A 20488-nucleotide genomic window follows, 5' to 3' on the forward strand; every position below is an offset into this window, starting at 1 on the left:
ACATGACTGAAGCATCAAATTAATGTAGACAGAACACAAGACTACATTGTTTCCATTACCAATGAATACAATTCACTGCACCATCCAGCGTAATACATTAATTGGATCACGAGTACTTAAGTTGACAGTTTGCCATCTGAATTCCAAATAAAATAATATTGATTATAATCTCAAGGATTTGTCTCTTGAGAAGGTATCACCTATATTTAGCAAGGCAATATAGAGCATATTCTCTGGAAAAGGCAAAAGTAGCCAAGTTTCACATCCATGGAAAAATGTTCAACAACTGACTAACTAGGAAATAACATCTGAGAATGGTTTAAATACCTGTTGTAATATAATGGGACCACCTTGCCAAGAATAAAGTTTCTCCTCTTTCATCGAAGCGACAATTTTTGTCACGAAAGTCTGCACTTCAGCCTGTAAACGTTTAGAAGATTTAGTGGTTAGAAGATGGTGTTTGCACATGCCCCTTGAAAAAACATTACGTCTTATGTTTCCATACGGAGTTTTTTTTTCCTGGTGTTAAAATCTTGAAGAGTTCGCAGAACATAAATTTATTATCAGATGAAAGTAATATGATCTATAGAGGACATGTGTCAATGTTTTACCTTGAATGGCTCATTGTCAGTTCGGAACTCTATGGCAGGGATGTCACGTAACCAAACAGGGAAACCACTGCAGAAATGGGCAACAAAATAAAGATAGGATAAAGATAAAGAAAAATATTCCTGTAAGAATTCTCAATAGGAGAACCATAAGTACATAGGACTGTGTAATTTTAAATTTAGAGCAAAATACAATGGAAATAAACAGAAAAGTTGTTGAATTGCAAGAAGAGAAAACACACATGTCTGAAGTAATAACGAACGGCCTAGAGTACATAATGGGAAAATTTGTGGCTCTCAAAGTGTTTGGACTAGCTTTATTCATGAGAGTAATTGTGAAGCTGGTTTTTCTATGCTGGCCTATATGAGAACAAATTAATAGAGTAAATTAGTCATAGAGCTCCTAGAATTAACCTCCTTTAATATTCTTGAGCAGCACTATATTAAAACATAAAATGGCCAATGAAATGTGCATGACAATATTACATCATCGCACAGTCCAGGAGCACACGCAGGAGGCACTCACATCCACCTCCACTCCACCCAACACAGGTTGATCGCCGCCGACGGATTCTGGCGCCCAATGCCCAAACCAACAACCAACCATAGCAGAGGCTAGGGGATCATGACCGAGCCATCGCTCTCCCTCCTACTCCCCTAGCCTCCCAGCCTTAGCTTGGTTGCCCCGGACACCCGATGCTCCTGTGCAGATCTGCCACAGGGTGGCAGGAAGCGTTAGATGTACAGCGCGAAGAGGGAGAGGAGGGGAGCCCAGACATGAAAAAGAAGAGAGAAGAGGGCAGTGACCGCCACATTGCCACAAAACTACTACATGCCTACAATTACTGTTACTATTGCAGGATTAGACAGGAGAAATTATTACTACCTTCTAACAGGATCCCCAGGAAGAACTAAAACAACTTGGAGCACATCTATATTTCTCCACGAAACCTCATCATTCTTTCCCATGAACTTTTCTCTGCTTTATAATTGCAGATACAAGCCATGGTACTGGAATATGTAAATTAGATAATTAGACTTGAGAAAGTTACATGGAAAATGTTTGCTTTAGACGAAGCAAAGCTTTTACCTCTCTCAATATGGGCTTTATCCTACTGCTGACGACACAGAGAGAAGGTCTGAAAACCTCCGAAGTTCTCTCTCAGCAATCTTGGGAAGTATGTATTGATCTCGAGACATATACAAGAAAATAAGTCTGGACATTTCATATCTATCGCTAGAATATGTTACTCCCTTCCTATTGCATAAACTACTATCGCTAGAATATGTTACTCCCTTCATAATAGTATCGAAAAAAAGGATGTTGTCCACGTACCTTAAGGAGATAGAAGAAACAAATCATTGGCACAAAACCATTTAGCAGCTGCCTAATATCATTTCCCCATGAATCACCCAAAAGCGACGACAAAAAAACGGAGAGCGCATACTGAAAGCAAAACATCATTTCAACAATTGGGAACCTGGCTATCTGAGATAAATAAACCATATGGTGAAGTAGTTTTCCACGAACTCTTTTACCTCTGCACAGCTTCCGAATAAGGCCATTGACATTTTGGCTCCAAATATGCATTTATTACATCACGAAATTGACCATCAGAGTCTTGGGTCATCCCAACTTCTGTAAAACAAGGCAGTGCGTAAATGAAGATTTCTAATCCTGTCCACGAACTTAAATAATTTTAGCAAAAACCACAGCAGATTATTTTTCTTACCAAAGGAACTTGCTTTGGGGCACGTGTCATCCCCCTTGTTTCCAATATTCCTCCCCCCTATATTTTCTTGTTAGAGAGTGTTGGGCACAAATCGTACAGAGTAATTGATGGCACTTACAGAATTCCAAGCCTTCCTGTCCCAGAAGCAAGGAAGAGGTGCCCGTGGAAGAGATCATATCGACTAATAGATACAATTAATCCCACTAATGGTCCTTGTACCACAATCAATTCCAACAAAAACGCCAAGTATGAATTGATGTCCTGTTGGACAACGCAAAGATGTGATATGAACAATGTCAACCGAAAAGTAAAGGATTTCATATCTTTCATGCACATCTAGAGTAAAAATCTATAGCTTGTTAGCAGAGCGCCTCCCATATGGTGTTCTTGTAGCTAGCATTTGTTCTTGTTCGCCTCATGAATATCACGCACCTAACAAATTTCCACAGTAGAAGTTTTTACGGAAACCACTTTAGGATTATAATTTGTACCACATTAAAAACAGGGCAAAATAGAAACCTTCACATATTTTCACAAGATAGACGCTAAGAAGATCGAGGTAAATGAATGGTCAACAGCAGCATGGTGAGGTCAAGCGCACGGTGGATGGAAGCGGGGTCACCGTTGGAGTCGATGGCGAGGCGCGCCAGCTCCATGACTGGGGCCAACGACCACATCACCATCCTACCTGCCTCAGCCGCATCGCAGCCCTGCACAAGAACATTCCTTGCGCCTCTCCAAGTCACTCCTTCATTGCTAGTAGGAAAAAAATGACAATTCATGCATATCTAATTGTACTAACCATGTGTGCATACCTATTAATCAGCAAGAAGGTTTCAGCATGTATAGGTCTGGGTCATCCTCAAATTCTGTCAAAGATGCATATAAATCACTTTATTTTCACTTCAACATTGGTGAGCAAGTGAGGTCCAGCTCACAGTTAGATATGCAATGAGAAATGAAAATAACTGTTATCAAATATAGATTAAACTACCTGGTACAAACAGTATTAGGCAAGGTACACAGGAACATGAAAAACATTAACATAGTGCACGCAGAAATGATCATTATATCTAACCTGGATTATCAATCCATGGAACCTTCCATTTTCCCTTGTAGTTAGGCGATACACCTTTCATATACATCCTACTGTTACATGCTTTTACCATAGAGAAGACATAATTGTGCAAATCTAGACAATAATATGGCTTTGGCTGCCAATTAAGTATTATATTTGAATAAGGGCTCCTGACAGTACGTTGCAAGTATTATAAATATCTGTTGTTAAGTAAAGGAACCAAACTTTCCACCAACCAGAGCAAAGGTCAAAACTGGTGATTTAGGAAAACAAAAAAGAAAGTTAAGGATACAATTGAGAAGAATATGAAACCCACATATGTTCTTCCATGGCAATATCAAAGCCCACATAAATGAAGCTGAAAAGCGAATTTAGGAATTGTTTGTTAAGAGCAAAGAGATATTTTTTGCATTACTCAAATAAAGCTACTGTGCTTACACGAATGTTTCCGCTAGAGATGACAGTAAGTGAAAGAAGGCAAAAATGAAGCGCTGCGAGTTGCTTCATAACCTGAGAAAAAAAAATAGTAAGTATGATTCCAAAAAACGTAGCGGTGGTGCAAATATGCTTTCCATATAATACATGAATTTGCAATGTTGCATATTGTACATACCATCCCTGTGAATAGTATAGAAACAATTCTTGACAACCCAAGTCCTTATGCTAACATATACCTAGAATTGATACAGAACTTTTTAAGGGAAAAATACAGAAAAAGGATAGGGTGAAGTATAGAAGTGTCCTTACGAGAAGCAAGGGAAGAGAACAAAAACGCAGCACTCCATGTTTTGAAGGCTGAAACAGTTAAACAACCCAGCAGGCTTAGCACTGGGCCACTAGCAACATAAATTAATCATGACAAAGTTTGTCAACTGAAAACAGGTAGCATGATGTGACTTTCTTGTCAATATCTAGCCCAGCATATTTAAATGGGTACAAAGTGGTCAAAGTTTCACAAGATCTAATACTAAAATCATTCAGAGTAGAAGAAGCAATGGGGAAATGGGTATATAATAGTACATAAATGTTGCAATTAGCGCTATTTGAAAGAAAAACTGATGCAATTTACACAAAGCTACTATAAGGAGGAGCCAAAGGACTGATGACACAACTGACATTAAAAACCATAAGAAGGATTTTAACAAGTATTCAAAACAAACAGTTCAAAACATGATTACAAGGAGAAAAGGAATAGTAGAATTCATATTCTACCATGTTTTCTTTGCTGCTATTATCTAAGAGAACTTTTCTTGTGAAATTATTTAAAAGGAGAAAGATTATGAATCATTTTATGAAGATATGATTCAATGCACACAGATCAATACTAAGTACTGAGTCTTTCATGTTTTGCAAACAGAGTTTTCAACGTAGAACCTAGGAATAGGATATAAGAGCAGAGATAAATCCAACTCCAACACCTTTAATCAGACATATGGAATGGTTACATAAGCCAACTGATTGACAATGACTTAAAAACTACTGGATCAGTGCCAACTAGTAATGGAGAATATATTGCTTTCCATAAAATTTCATCCCTGAATTAGAGTAGATAATTATTTTTGGCATCGACTGTATAAAACTAAATTGAGGTATTTGATCGTCGGAATTTAGCTCCTCAAAAGGGAGAACTTTTATGATTGATCTTGCTAGATCATTGAGCCAACATGCTAATATGAAAATGTTGAATATTCATGTAATGCCTAACAGTTATGATTGTACTCTGCTGAGCTGTTAGGTAGCATACAAATATTTACAGCATTATTCTTACGAATTCTAGTAAAATAGTTCTGTTATTACTCTGGAATATATGATGTTAATTAGCTTGCGTATACAACAGAACTAATCTTATAAGGAAGGCAATGACAATGTCAAATGTCCTTTAGATTTACTTGACAATTTTGGGCTGTGGCGTACCTGATGACATTGAGCCAACAAAGGTCTCAAGGAACTAAAAAACCATCATAAAGAAATTCTCCCCAGCTACTGCTTCACTTCTGACTGATGACATTGTCCTGAAGAAATGAATAGATATAAGAAAGAAATGCGTATGTTCAATGACCTCTCCACAAGGGTAATCGAAAGAGGCAGACTTGTAAAGAGAAATCGCCATCTGCACTCTCCAGATAAGAAGATACACAAGTTAGTCATGTATACAAGAAACTACTCACAACCATTGCATGCACTCGAGAAGTAAAAACAACCCGAATTGTTCAAAACAAATTCTCCAAAACCAGAGCGTACAAGTTAACATCAGTGCCCAGCTCCTGCACACAATAATTTCAGGAGTTGCATCATTAGTACAGATTCCCAACATCCACATGGCCACTCATCTTCCCACATTTTTTAACATGCCACATTTGAAACAAGGAACATCTTTAAATGAAAATAGATTGTCTAAGAACAACAATATCAAAGTACGTAAAAATGAACAGCAATGGGTGCATGAAATAGTTTCAGTATGTCGCATGAAATATGCAGTAACTTTGTCACCATAAACAGGAATACGAAATTCCAACAAACTTCCATTTAAATCCATTTCTCAGACTTGAAACATGCATGGGTCACAGAAATGCATGACAGGTATATGCAACATTGCCACTTCTCCATACCATGGGGAAATAAGGTAAAACAGAAAGAATGGAACTAGTTCCTACCCGCAAATGAACTATCTAAAAAATCATGCGTTTCCATCGTCCCCTTAACTCTGGGTTCAGTATCATCTATGTTTCCATACACCGTCATCGTCATCATCGCATGACTCAGGCTGATTTAGTATATAAAAAAAGAAAATACATGCCATTGTGTGCTATTTTTATTACACATCATAGAGCCATTAAAGACAGTTGATTCAATGTTGCTAACAGAAGATAGGAAATGTCAATATGTGAGGATGTTCCTAATGAAAAAAGCTTGAATAGGAAATATGGAACCGTCTGCACTCTGTTCTTCTCATAATATAAAGAAGATATGATTCGATGTAAATAATGTTAATTAATGCATTTCAATAAATTAATATGTCAATGAAATTCATGAATATTAGAAGCTGGATTTGTAGGATAGTTCTAACTACAAAACATTTTGTCCTTTGGATCAGGAATCTCTTTTGGAATAGTCATGGCCCTAGAAAATGCAGGTGAAAGAGTACTCGACAGGCTTGGAAAATGTAGGTTTAGTGGCAAAAAAAATGGTAACATGGATTGCATTTGGCAGTAATTTCAATCTTGATCTCCAGGTTACTGATATGTAAAAGAAATCAACAGTCCAGGCTAAGTATTAGGTTCCATGCAAGTCAATCTGCCCGCACCTCAAACGAGGGAATATATTGATCAATAATATTAACTCTCATCACAGGAAAGAAAACTTGATAGACATGATATTTCTTAGGGAGGAAAAAACAGTGACTACTTAAACCCAAAAGACAATCATTTGAATTATGAATCACCCATGGGGAATTATCTTGATTACTGTTTCACAATAATGTTCTCTATATTGTCTTTCCTTTGTAGCATGTGTGTTCTCATGTGTTTGTTGATGCATTTAAAATTGCCAAAGACGAATGCAGCAGAAGCACAAATTCATGCTCGATGTCCAAAATAACAGATGCAAAATCAACTGTACTGTACCTGAAAAACAGTAACCTAAGAAGATTCTCATATGAATGGTGATCTCGGCTAATGTACAGCAGCTCCTTCCCTCTTGCCTCCAACATAGACTTGAGTATTATTCACTACACCAAATGTAGTGAAATTAGAGAACCATATTTTGCATTAATTTACTATGAATAATTCTATGATGAATGTGCCATTATATCAAAGGGTGAAAATTCAACAGTATTCATAATGATTTGCGATGAGTAACTTGGTAGCTCCAATGTTGCATAATCACAAATAGAACAAACTTCCATGATGAAGAACAGTACAAACCGAAAGAAGAAATAAACACTTTCTTCTCGACATTGTTTTGCTTCTCTTTCCGTTCATATTCTTGCCTGATCCTCTCCTTTTCAGCTTTCATGAGCTGTAGTTTCTCGATTTGAAATTCCTGAGGAATTATACTTCCCATTAGATCATTGAAAAGGTAAGTCGACAGAGTAACTCACGTGGAACAAAAATTATTAGTTTTCACTTATTTCTTAATGGTAGTAAACAGCCATGGAACTTTCAAATTTAGGGCAGAAATTGAACAGCTGTAACTGTTTAGCTCATTAAGCAAAATGCAGCATATTTCACAAGTTCATTTAACCAACATGAATAAGCAAAACACAGAATATGCCACAAGGGACAATGAATGCAATGGCCTGGACCCAAGTGCACAACAATCCGACTCGACCCAATTAAATCGCCCAAGAGCATACTGCAGACTACAACTGCATGCCCCCTAGTCCCTACGCCCCAACCAAGGCCTCCTCCACCACCCGATCTACGCTAAATGTGACACCATCCACTCTGCGATCCCCGTAAGAGCTGATCCGCTCTTCTAGAACCGCCAGATCTCCGCTGTCGCACCCAGAAACCCAAACCGCGACAGATCCTCTTCAAGAAGACATTAATGTAGAGCAGGTGGGCGGGTGGAATAGAGGGTACCTCGGCGGCGGCAGACTCGATCTCGGCGACCTTCTCGATGGCCTCCTAGCGGATGAAGTCCATCATCTGCTTGAGCTCTCGTGCCACGTCACTACTGTTTATCGTCGTGGTGCTTGGAATCCACACCACCCCATACCCTTCCGCCTCATGCCCCTTGAGCACCACATCAGCACCACCCTTCTCGCCGTTCTCACCAAGATGACACACATGCACCTCGTCGACGCAAGTCTCGGTAGCCACCATGTATGCCTGAGCTCACCCTTGTGTGGCACCGAGCGGGAGTTACACGGACGGGGCTAGGACGGCGCTGCCCGCGGCCATCACCGCCGATACCGCTAGTCGCAGCAGCAAGGCGGGGAGAGCGAGGTAGGGTTGGAGAAATTTTCTAGGAGGCGGAGCACGTGAAGGGTGGTGGAGAGGAATGGGTGCGTGTGTGTTAATCTGAGGCATCCACACGTGGTGGCACCCAGGCTCTCATCCATCCATCTCGGATCCGACAGCCAGGACAACTCCGATGACATGGCCCGTGCCAGCATCTCCCTAGACAACTCTGATGACGTGTTCAGAGTAGAGCAAGGCTATAAAGAACGGAACCCCGGGACTCGAGACACGGGCTCCCTGGGTCCCTAGGACATCAACCTCGAGAGTCAGAGTCCCCAGGGTAGCCTCAGGACCCAGGTCCCCGGAATGGTCCCCGAGGCATCGCCCTTTGTACTTTGGGTCCCCAAGGTCCTCAGCACATCGACCTCGCGACTCAGAGTCCCCGGGCCCTCGTGCCATTGGCCTTTTCGGGTCCCCGAGTACCCGGGACATTGACCTCGGGACTCCGGATCCCCGGGCCCTCGGGATAGCCTCGGGACCCTGGAATGGTTCCAGTCCTTGACCTCGGTACTCCGATTCCCCAAAATGGTCCCTAGGTCGTATGGTGCTCCTCTTATATATAATTTACATTTAAAATAAGTACATAGGTAATGAGTGTGACAAAACCGTGGGTGGTGAATGTGTAAATTCAATGGCAGGTGCGAGTTGTGGAAAACATGCAAGTCTAAGGAGATGGAATGTTAAATCGATTGTACAAAATAGAAACCATTCATAAGTAATTCATCGGAATTTGGCGATAGAGTTTGAACAACCATATCCACATGTATGTTAATACTAGAGCTATATTATTTAACTTGACTATGGGCCTGTTTGGAGGAGCTTCTCCCAGCTGCAGCTTTTCCCAAAAGCTGCTTTTGCCAGAAGCTGTCCCAAACGGTCTACAACTTCTGAGAATCTATAGTTACAGATTCTGGAAAATGAACTAAGAATCCAGAAGCTGGAGAAGCTGGGTTTAGGAGCTTTTCCCGATTCCCAGAAGCTGGCTACCAAGCAGCAGCGTCTCAGAATCTAAAGCTCCCCCAAACAGGCCCTATATTAGTGTTTCAAATGAGAAAAAACGGTCGCGTGTTATATGGTCAAAGCTAACCAAATATTGGGTGTTACTGACAAAATAGTAAGGGCAGAACCTTCTTCGGCACAAGAAATTTGGAACAGTGAAATCAAGATGGACCTTCTTTGACAAGGTTTAGTTTAAGCAGGTGCCTGGAAGAAATGATGCCAACCTAATCATCGCCACCCCAATAATCCAAAACCGATTTGGGCTAGCAAGAAAGAAGGAAACAATTTTATAAATATGAGTCTAAATGATGAAGATTGTGGAGCTAACATTGATTTTTTACAGGATTAGAGCAGATATATTTAGGACATTTAGGTCAGCCACCACCATTGTTCATGGCAAGACAACTGCCTAAAGATCAGAGGCTTAACATTATTAACGGTGCTACTCTTCGTAAAGAAGAAATGCAACAATTTCTCGTAAATACATATCCTATTTGTCTTTTTCGACAAGTATATAACTCGAAACAAAAATGAACAATAGTCAACTAATAGAAGGAAAAATAGCCTGGTTTTATACATATTTTTTTTATTTTCTAGCAACATAAAGTAAGGAGTGAATTAATTAATTATAAACAGAGCAAGAGTGGCGAGCGACCTGGCTGTTGGAGATGGGGATGGCAGTTCCATCATTGGTAAACCATTGAACCTAAATTGCCTTCCAAATCGTCTGAGAAAAAAGTAGAGGAAAAATATCACCAAGCATGATGGAGTAACTCAAATCATGCAATTCTCCTAAGTATTTGGTAATCATGGAGTAATTCAGAACAAAACACAAAGTTCTATCCAGCTAATTAATCAATCAGGTGTAAATTTTTCCATGCATTTTTGAAGAACAAAGGCAAATGGCATTTAAACATCGTAACATACGTGAAGTAATAGATAGAGGATTGGCACAAATCTATCGAGCACATGTCTGTATTTGAACGAATCAATCTGTAAACACTTAGCCCACCTGCCAACCTCGAATAATTTCAGCCTAGCCTATACAAACAGGTTGTGCACTACAAAATGACACCATCTATTGTACTACAAGAAAAGTTACATAAAAGACATGCCACCTATGTATGGAAGAAAGCTATCTGGTACTAATATTGGGAGAAATAAATCACTATTGAACCAAACAATTCTAGTTGAAAAGTAACGTAGAATCTAGACAGCTAAGTTATGAGGGAGCTGGCAAATACAAAAGAAAATACATGACTGGTTAGATTAAGTTTGGAAGCACTCCTTTGTTCTACAAAAACGACAACAACCCTTGTGGAGTTGTGGTTGGAAGGTACGTGCAAAATAACCGAAGCAGTAATATTCATCAACAAGAAACAGAAATACCTTTTACCATGCTATAATAAATTCAAGATTGAAAACTCTGAAACAAAATAACTATATCTCTGTATATCCACAAATAATTTTCTAATTTTGGAAGCGGTAAGAAAAATTGTACGTATGATCTATATTTTTTTGGATGAAAGGCTCTCATGTGGATTTAATTATTCCAAAGCGAAATAAGTACTTACAAGGCTAGGGATATAGGCAGGTGCTTTCCATCTACAGCCACCAAAATCACATCAGTGCAGAACACTACAATTATTACGCATAAATTTTAGCAGTGCAAAATATTGTGATTGTAATGTATTTCATAGCCATATCGTGTAACCTGGAGTGTAGAGTATTGTAATGCATAACAGCAAACAACAGGGAAAATGAAGTTTTCATTTATAAACATTCAAAACAAATATAGATAATGAGCAACAGAAAAGAATTCCCTTTATATGTTGAAAACTATTCCATCTGTTTCACATTATAAGACTTTCTGCCATTGTCTAGATTCATAAGTGTCTACTAATAAATCTAGACACATATCCAAAAATATACATTGATACATGGATGAGGAATGGAGGGAATCTAGAAAGTCTATGGATACATTGATACAAAAATATACATTGATAAATGAGCAAATCCAGAAAATCTTATGGAACAGAGGGAGTATAATTTAAGCATCATACTGAACCCATAGGGGCTATCGAAATTGACGTTGAAAGAAGAGGAAGCATAACTCACCTGGTTAAGCCATAGCAGTGCCTCTAAATAAGAAGTCAGTATGTTGTACGGACAAAATTGCTAGACGCGATATAGTTGCTTTATGATAGGAGGCTATGGATAAGCTGATCATATAAGATACAAGGCTTCTTGCATGGGATTTAAGGGGCCTAAAATCAAATAGGGAAAATCAGAGCACCTCCAATTTGGTTAACTGCAAGGACCTGGATTAGACCGTACCTACAAATAGTCTATGGATCTAATAGTGCTCCTTTTTGGCTGCTGAAAGTACAGGACTATGGATGCAACGAAAAAAACATGGAAATAAAGGAATCGGAACATTAGAACGGATTGATTAATATATTAAATTGAAAAACAAATAGACATTCAAAATCCATCTAGTCTATGGATATGAAATCACTACTCTTTAATCTATCTTAAGAACTGAATAGAATCAAGTCTAGATAGATGATAACCAAACTATAGATAGCGAGAGCATGGAGCCAGAAACTAATGCGTAAATGAATACAAAATTGAATATAAACATAGGTAAATTTCTTACATTTCATCGCCAAACTCCTCATTCATAATTTCCTTGATGTTCTCTCTAAAATGCATAAGTATCCACCGATAAATAATAAAAGAATATTAATAAGAACTGCCATTATATGTATCTAAGCAGTACATCAGGCTGATCAATATATTATATTGGAAAACAAAATAGACTAAATCAGAATCCACCGAGTTTATGGATACATTAGCACCACTCTTTAATCTCTCTTAAGAATTGAACGAAATCATGTGTAGGTAGATGATAATTAAATTGTAGACAGAGAGGGAAAGATCCATGTATTACGTGTTGCACTGCTGCCATCACCCACCACTTCCCGTGAGGAACATCTGCTTCAGTACTACTTTAACTCATTACGTTGTATCAACTGATCTAAAAAATAAACATGGAGACGGTAAGACAGGGTTCAATGTTGAAAGGTAAGGATGGAGCAGTTCATAGTTCTTGTGTAGCTTGATAGCAGAAATCACTAGTAAGGTTAGGATCGGAGTTAGACAAGAAACAGAAGATAATGATAAAGAACTGCAATCTGAATGTAGAATGATCTATAATTGTTTATGATGACAAAGCGAATAAAAACGAATGGTTCAACACATCACCATCTAATATTGCTCCACCCATATCTCTTCTTCCCTTAAAGAACAAGCTGCAGCAGCTAGTACCTACAGAGGAAAACCTGCAAAAAGATGTTAATTTTTTGTCCTTTGATTCAGACCCATTAAAGAATTAGCAAGCAAGGGAAAAAAATGGGAATTCGTCTATGAATTTCTTCCATGTAAACAGATCTTGGTGACCTGCACAACTCTACCAGTTGCTGCAGGCAGTAACTGCATCCAGGTCACCTCATACATCCATCGATCCTTCCATAGCTTTCATATATTAGTCTGCCATATCATTATACAGTAGAAAAATAAACATAGAAGTACTGGAACAAATGGTGCCATTTTCCCTAAACAACACGTAATAGAATAGCCCATAAAATGTGTATAAAAACAAAAAAAAAAAGAAGATGGCAACCAACCTCTTGCATGGATCCTAACTTTATATATTGAGGTGAGCCATCAACTGCAATAAGAGCTGGCTCACAATGTTTGATAGCAGCAAGTAGATCTTTCAGATGGCCCCACTTTGGCTGCTTTAATATACCTGAAAATAGCAATTCATGGATCTCAGCTAGCATGTCTTTACCATTTAAATAAACCAAAAGACACAAATATAACTTTTAAATAGAATGAGATCAGGTCCTAATCCTAAACCACCCAGAATTTGTTTAGAACTTCTACACACCATACTCATCAATTGGAGCATCATAATCGTAGCTTGTTATCTGAAGTGGACCACCAGCAGTTCGTGGAAAATTTGTTCTACCAAAGTACTGCAAAAATGAAAACGAACTGTTAGATTTAATTAAATATTAAACATCATCATTGTTCAGAAAACTATTCAAAATCAGTACAGTCAAGCCTGAGGGGGGAAATACTTCATGATGGTCATAAAATATCAGCAATAGTTGAAGGCTAAAAGCATACTTAAATTAGCATGACAGAAATGTATACAGGTGTGTGGGCACTGTGGGTTATAAAAGTGCCCATACTTCTCCATTACAATGCCATACTCTGTCCATTACAAAATATAAGCTTTTCTAGAAATTCAAATTTGTAAGAAAACTAGTAGCATATTGCCTGTACGTCAGGGGCGGTACTAGGGGTAGGGCAGATTGGGCTAGAGCCCTACTCCTAGGCCCAAATATCCTTTAAAATTATACTTCAAAATTTGAAAAATAAATGATAAAGGACAAATTTATGCAAATTGTACTAATTCAGCCCTACTCTTGTGCAAATTATAGTTCTGCCACTGCTGCACATTGCAACGGGAGTTTAATTAAGGAAAATTATCATTAACCTATTATTACCACCATTTTCTACATATATTATCTCTCAACTGGGGATAGGGATGCACCTAGGCGCGCCGCTTGGAAGCTATTTAATTATATTTAGCTTGGAGCGCGTTTAGATTTTTTGCTGTTACTCTGTTAGGTACATTAATTAAGATATATTTACACTCCTTAAGCAGGTATCGCAGGTGGGCCATTATGAAGGAAGGCCTATTTGGTTGTTGAGCCGCTGTACGGAGAACTGTGAGGATACTCCCAATGGTCTAACTTACATGATTTTTGTCTGTCAAATTAGGGAAAAGCAGAGGCCAGTTCATTTGTGTTTTCAAGTGAGAATGTGATACATTGTAATGGGAGGTTTAATTTCATCAGTAAATTGTTCATCAGTAAAATAGTAGTTGTTGAAAATCAATATCAGGGCACTTCACCACCCTCTTGCTAGCTCCATTTCGACTTACAGCTAGGTATTTTAGCTTCTTCATTGTTCTGCTTGCCAAGAAGCTGAGTGCCTCTCTTTGCCTTCACCTCTATACCATTGAGATATTTTATTGGGCTGCCTTCACTGTCATAGTAGCGTCCAAAAATTTTACCAGCAAATCTGCATTATAGGTTGACAGATGCTATAAGAAACATCATCTAACAAGGCATTATTTTACACAATCCAGAATTTCTAATCAAGTCAAGGTTCATAACCTATAAATAACTTGAAATCATTAGCACGTGTACTTCATGCAAGCTATGTGTACAACTAAATGCTATAGACTCACCAAAATGAAAAGTTTCTGAACTGATCCCAAAGCTTTTCTTTTGAATCCAAAAGATAACACAGCTAAGGAAGAATCTAGAGCAGATGCTGATTTAGCAGAACATTCTTTAGAAGATACACCATCTTCAACTTCTTGATAATATTGGCTGAGCAGGAGAGAGATGCAGTTCTTTACGAAAGATCTGAATGCAAGCTTCCGTTACACCTGATATAATGGATATCAGAAGAAACTCCAGCAATATCAGAACTTAGAAAGCAACATAAGAAAATTGCATGAGTTCGATGCCACTTTAATAACAAAAGAAAAGGTTGATAAGGAGAAGCAGCAAGAAGAATTAGCCAATAGATCTAAGATATTCTTTGGTGATTCTGGATGTAGATCATACCAGAAGCATCTGTAGAAGAGATTCCCTGAAAATTACCGAGTCTAATGACTCTGTTACAAAATCAGAATAGAAGGTAAGAACATCTTCGTTTATAAAACATATATACAAAAACAAATAGAAAAACCAGCCAAGTTCATGACTCGTGTGTATAATTTACCTTTATATGCATCATGACGAGGTACAAAATCAGCCTCAAGTGTACCAACGAGATATTGTAGTAGCACCATATTCTTTATATGCTATTACAAAACAAAGCAAGGTCAACTTCAGGCCTAAAACAGCAGTAGACAACAAAAATAACGGAAATGAATATTTTTCTGAATGAATGACTCATTTCATTTACTTGCAATTTCTTTAAGCTATACCAACATAAAAAGATATATTTGTCAGTTAATAAAACAAAGCTGATTTTAATAAAGTAGGTTACAAATCTAGCTTGACTGTTTTACTGCAGTAGCTTTCAGAAATAAAAAGGGAACTTGACCTACTGCAGGAAGTATTGAAATCAAACGATTATTGACAGCATAAACACACCTTCACAATAAAAATATTTAATGAAGAAACTTCTTCAAGATACACCAAACCAGTAGAATGATTTTCTATAGTTTAAAATTTGCATATTTAAACTTACAACCATTACATCAAAATATCAGCAACAGAAATATCAGATAGCAAAATTGCAGAAATAGCCATGTAGTTACAATAACATGGACATCAAAGCTGTACATTGCAATATTCAAGCAAACAACAAATAATGGGTTTCAAGCTGACAGTACAATTTCAGAGGTGTTATTTCCTATGGTCTTCGCATTTGCAGTTTCACCAGGGGGTTGCATGATGGAACTTATCCTCAACCATCAAATTTATTGGAGGTAAACCTTCCTGAAGTTGAGTAAAAAAATTATTTTTTAAAAAACTAGTGATACACACACTGTTTGAACACTGTAAATTCATCCATCGGGCAGACGGGCCAGAGGAAGCGCCACCGGGCCAGCCGAATCTGCAGCCTCCTGGGTAGGATGCATCGTCGGCCAGCCCGAATCTACTGCCATCATCGTTCTTGCACATGGTAAATCTCTCATTTACCACTGTTTGGGTTACAGCCATCACAGTAGGACTTATGCCAGTAAACATGAAATTGTTCCTAAATTTCCAAATTTCCGAGCCACAAGTACAATAAGCAAGTTGACCCTTTTTAATCTCTTTCAATGCTTTTCATTTCACTGCCTTTGACCACCAGCTAGAGAAGCAGTTCATGTCTTGGCTTCATGACATAGGTCAGACCTAACTTTTGAAGGATTAATGACAAAACGCTTGAAGGATTAATGTTGGCCAGCATTTTTTTTACGACAAAACCCAAAACTAATTCTCTTATTCAGATCTACACATGGATTATGTAGACACGTGTTGTAGTATCTTTTGGTAAGTACAAATATTAGAGAATAATATTTTCTAAACTGCAAACTTGATGTGTCACAAGGTCTAACACTGGTTTAAACTCATGGAGTCGAGATTTTGCTACGTTTATCCCAATTCAGAATAAAACACCTTATCATCCCCAGTTTCAAAATTTTCATAGTAGCAGATGGAGTAAAACTAGATCTGATGGAATCCAGGAAGGAACCACATACCATCCATCCCAATGTTCAGTCCATATTGTTGGCTTATTGTAAGAATTTGGCTTGAAACCATCGCAATAAAATGCATTGCACGTATCGATCTGCCAAAAAGGATGAATGACTACTGACCTACTTCATATGATTAGCAACACAATATTAACAAGAATCAAAAGATTATGAGGTCACCTACAATTTCTTCTGGAGCATCAGTCTGCCTGCACATTACCCAAGGAATGCTAGTGTTAAGCCCAATTTCCTTCTGAGTAGCCCTTAGCATATATCTCTTCCCTGCTTGACCGAAATTTCCTTGAATATCCCATATTCGTTTTCAATCTGTCAAAAATTTTCCATAGAAATGGACAGGATAAGTCATACGTCCATTTTCATTTTAACTTTTGGACATCTATGGTACAATTGACAAAAAGCGTAAATGATTATCTGCAGTTATATAAGAATGTCACATATACTCATCTTTTGGTTTTGGAATGCGCAAATCAGGTGGTGGTTGGTTAAGTGACAAGGTAACATGGGAGACTTAAAGAAGGGGAGAAAAACAGGGTGCATATGGTATTGTGGTTCTATTATTGACCAATTGGTCATGGTGACACATGTACACTGGCTGCTAATCCCAGTTTTCTTTTTGCATCAACTCGTCTACGAGTCCCCCAGGCAAACCCCACATCAGATGGATAGAGGACCTTTCATGTGAACTACATGAACAGGTGGTTTGTACCCAACAATTGTCCCTCTAAAAATTCACTACATAAAGACAACTTGCATGCCTACAACAATGTATGTCACAGTTTTCCCTTCATAAGAATGGAATTAAGTATTCAAATCATGCATATCACATAATTATCATAATTATATTACAAGTCTAATATCCTCCAATATTGCAGTTTTGCAATACATAGATACAAAGGATTATCCCTGTTTAGTTAATCCAGTGAGTACATGCACAAGCTAAAAAGGATTATCCCTGTTTAACAAGGATTGCAAGCTTCTAATATGTGTGCATGCAAGTTCAGAAGAATCAATCTTTTTTGTCTGACACAAATTTAAGGTAGAACTGATGTGGAGTAAAATGCCAAGATATAAACAGACCCGAAGTTCCATTCTGCACAAGCATATGGGCCGATACGAAGAAAAAGAAATAGACCTTCGGCGGCAACCAGCTTTGCAAATTTCACCAGATCAAATCTTTCTTCAAAGTAAAACTGGGAAACATGTACGGGAACAAACATAAGTTAACACTCAAGGACCAAATGAGCCAATGGAAATGAATAACTGAATAACTATGTTACCTGACCTTTAGCTGGCTCATGCCCATTCCAAAAGACATAGGTCTCAATTAAATCTGCGCCACCCTCCTTGCGCTATGCAATTAAACTGGGCCACATCTGAAATAATTGACATGTCAATTAAATGATTACTAAAACAAGGAGTAGGATGCAGAAATCACCAACTTGTGACTAAATCTTGTAGTGAGTAAAACGGGAAAAAATAGGAGCAGCATATGCTTGAACAAAAACAAAAACTGCTGTAAGAAAAATATTAACAAAAAAAGTCAGGCCAATAGATATTTACTTAATGATAAATCGATACGCTCAAGCCCAAACAACTAGCAAGCAACGTATTGGAAAATCACGAGTGGTTTAATCAACATGGCAGGTGGAAGCAAGATTTAATAAGATGACAGGATTAACAATGTGAAGCATGCCTCGAAACTGCAGCATACCGAAACCCCGAGGTTTCAACACCTAAAATACGGGCTGCACAAGACGACCAACTAAAAATCTATAAAATACACATTGAAAGGAGAAATTATCAACAATTCACAGCAAGAAAGTCCTACAATTCCAAGAAGAGCAAAAATTCAGCCCCAGTTCCTCCAACAAGGACCATTTCAATTTCTATGATCCACCGAGCGGCTACCAACCGCAGAATCCCAGTAGTCCTACAGTCCAGGAGCACACGAAGGAGGCACTAGCATCCACCTCCACTCCACCCAACCCAGGTCGAATCGCCGGCGACCTCACGCAACCCCCCCCCCCCCCCACACACACACACACACCACGGATTCCAGCGCCCAATGCCCAAACCAAGAACCAACCACAGCAGAGGCTAGGGGAGAAGATAGGGCGTGGCATGGACGGCCTCACCTCGGGTGTGGCGCTCGGGTAGTGCAGCCCAGCGGAGATGAGCATCCTCCGCTTGCCCCCGATGAGCACCGCGCGGTGATCGTACGTCACGTTGAACGACTCGAAGAAGTTCCCGCCGTCGTCACTCCTCTCCGCAACCACCTGCCTCACCACCCCCTCCCCCGCGGCGGCGGCGGAGCAGGAGCAGCCAAGAAGGAACAGGACGACATTGACGCGACCTCCACGCGCCATTGTCGCTGCAACCACCGATGCGCCAGTATTCTCCGCACCTCCTCCATGGCATATGCACGACGAGGAAGTCGAGAGGACCGGAGAGGAGGAGAACCACGAAGGGATAGGGTTGCTTGCCTACCAGTGGCGAAGCTACGAGCAATCACGCGTTGGGAGGCCGTCGCCCTACCCGTGGCTAGCAAGCAGGAGAGAGAAAGGGGGGGATGGTGGCAAAGGAGCTCACCGGGTGTGCCTCCGCCGACCCGCGTTCCGCCCGCAGCCGCCGCGCTGAGCTCCGCCCGCCACGGTCGCCTCCGCCGCCCCTCGCGGCACTCCGCCTGTCGCCGTCCCGCGCTCTCCCGCCGGTGCCGCGCCCCGCGCTCCTCCGCAGCCTCCGCGTGGTGCTCCGCCCCCAGCCGCCGCCCCGCGTGGATATCCGTGCTCTGGCCGCGCCGCCGCTCCGAACTCCTCCCGACGAGGCCACCCCGCCGGCCGATCTCCTCCCGGCGAGGTACGCCGCCACCCGAGCTCTGCCTCGGCCGCGCCGCTGCCGGATCTGCGCCGAGAGAGAGAGGGGAGATGAGAGAGGCGATGGTATTGGGGTGAGAGGCAATCGGATTGGGGATTAGAGAGCAGTGAATGTGCCTGCAGGCTAGCTGTACGCTCGCGATCGCAACGGCTATTTTTTTTTAAGGTAGTTTGGTTACAGGGATTTTTTTAGTTTGTCATCGGATGTTCATAGGTTAATTAGGTCTATTAAATATAGACTGATAACAAAACTGATTATATAAATAAATGCTATTTTATTAGACAATTTTTTATGCCTAATTAATCCACGATTAGTAAATGTTTAACGTAGCATCACATTCGCCAATCATAGACTAATTATGCTCAGTAGATTCGTCTCGCGAAATAGTTCAGAGTACGGGGTGCATTTTATTAATAGTCTATATTTAATACTTTTAATTAGTGTCCAAATCCAAACACCCCCTCAGGCTTGGTTCAGCAAAAACATCACATCACATCGGATATACGAACACATATTTGAAGTATTAAACGTAGTCTAATTACAAAATAAATTACAGATTCCACCAACAAACTAGACGAATCTTTTAAGCCTAATTAATCTGTCATTAGCACATGTATGTTACTGTAGCACTTATCACGCAAAAGATTCGTCCATTTAGATGTTCACATATATTTAATGCTCCACTTGGATGTCCAAAAATTTAATGTGATTTTTTAGGAAAACTTGTTGGGAACTAGACAGGGCCACAGGGAAAATTAACTATTTGCCACTCTTAAAATGACAACTAACACTTTTAAATTTGATCTTATATTTTTGCCACTAGAGAGCTTAATAGCATAACACATCACATTACCAATATGGACACATGCTTA

The 20488-nt window shown here is 39.5% G+C and overlaps 2 long non-coding RNA genes across 27 annotated transcripts in view; both read right to left on the reverse strand.

Annotated features, from left to right (window-relative positions):
* LOC102711248 overlaps positions 1–18952 on the reverse strand; it is a 34544-nt gene extending 15592 nt beyond the window's left edge. For 25 of the 26 annotated variants that reach the window (XR_005811630.1, XR_005811629.1, XR_005811625.1 and 22 more), the window contains exons 1-7: positions 18878–18952; positions 18020–18115; positions 17820–17932; positions 16906–17048; positions 16728–16816; positions 15254–15335; positions 15097–15146 (exon numbers count right to left, since the gene is read on the reverse strand). This is a non-coding gene — a long non-coding RNA (uncharacterized LOC102711248). Of the gene's footprint in view, positions 1–15096; positions 15147–15253; positions 15336–16727; positions 16817–16901; positions 17049–17819; positions 17933–18019; positions 18116–18877 lie in introns of all 26 variants that reach the window. The other variant, XR_005811632.1, reaches the window with a different exon arrangement.
* LOC102711965 lies at positions 623–12986 on the reverse strand. The gene is made up of 24 exons (XR_005811653.1): positions 12650–12986; positions 12336–12422; positions 12042–12086; positions 11720–11775; positions 11501–11649; positions 10957–10987; positions 10038–10109; positions 7343–7460; positions 7043–7146; positions 5588–5683; positions 5334–5431; positions 4167–4214; positions 4033–4093; positions 3858–3929; positions 3712–3777; positions 3420–3619; positions 3157–3210; positions 2861–3051; positions 2460–2773; positions 2342–2398; positions 2148–2247; positions 1945–2055; positions 1135–1320; positions 623–678 (listed from the first exon to the last, which is right to left on the reverse strand). It is a non-coding gene; the product is annotated as an uncharacterized LOC102711965 (long non-coding RNA).
* Positions 18953–20488: the final 1536 nt, after the last annotated feature.

Source organism: Oryza brachyantha, chromosome 4 (genome assembly GCF_000231095.2).
Source record: "Oryza brachyantha chromosome 4, ObraRS2, whole genome shotgun sequence".
Classification (NCBI taxonomy): domain Eukaryota; kingdom Viridiplantae; phylum Streptophyta; class Magnoliopsida; order Poales; family Poaceae; genus Oryza; species Oryza brachyantha.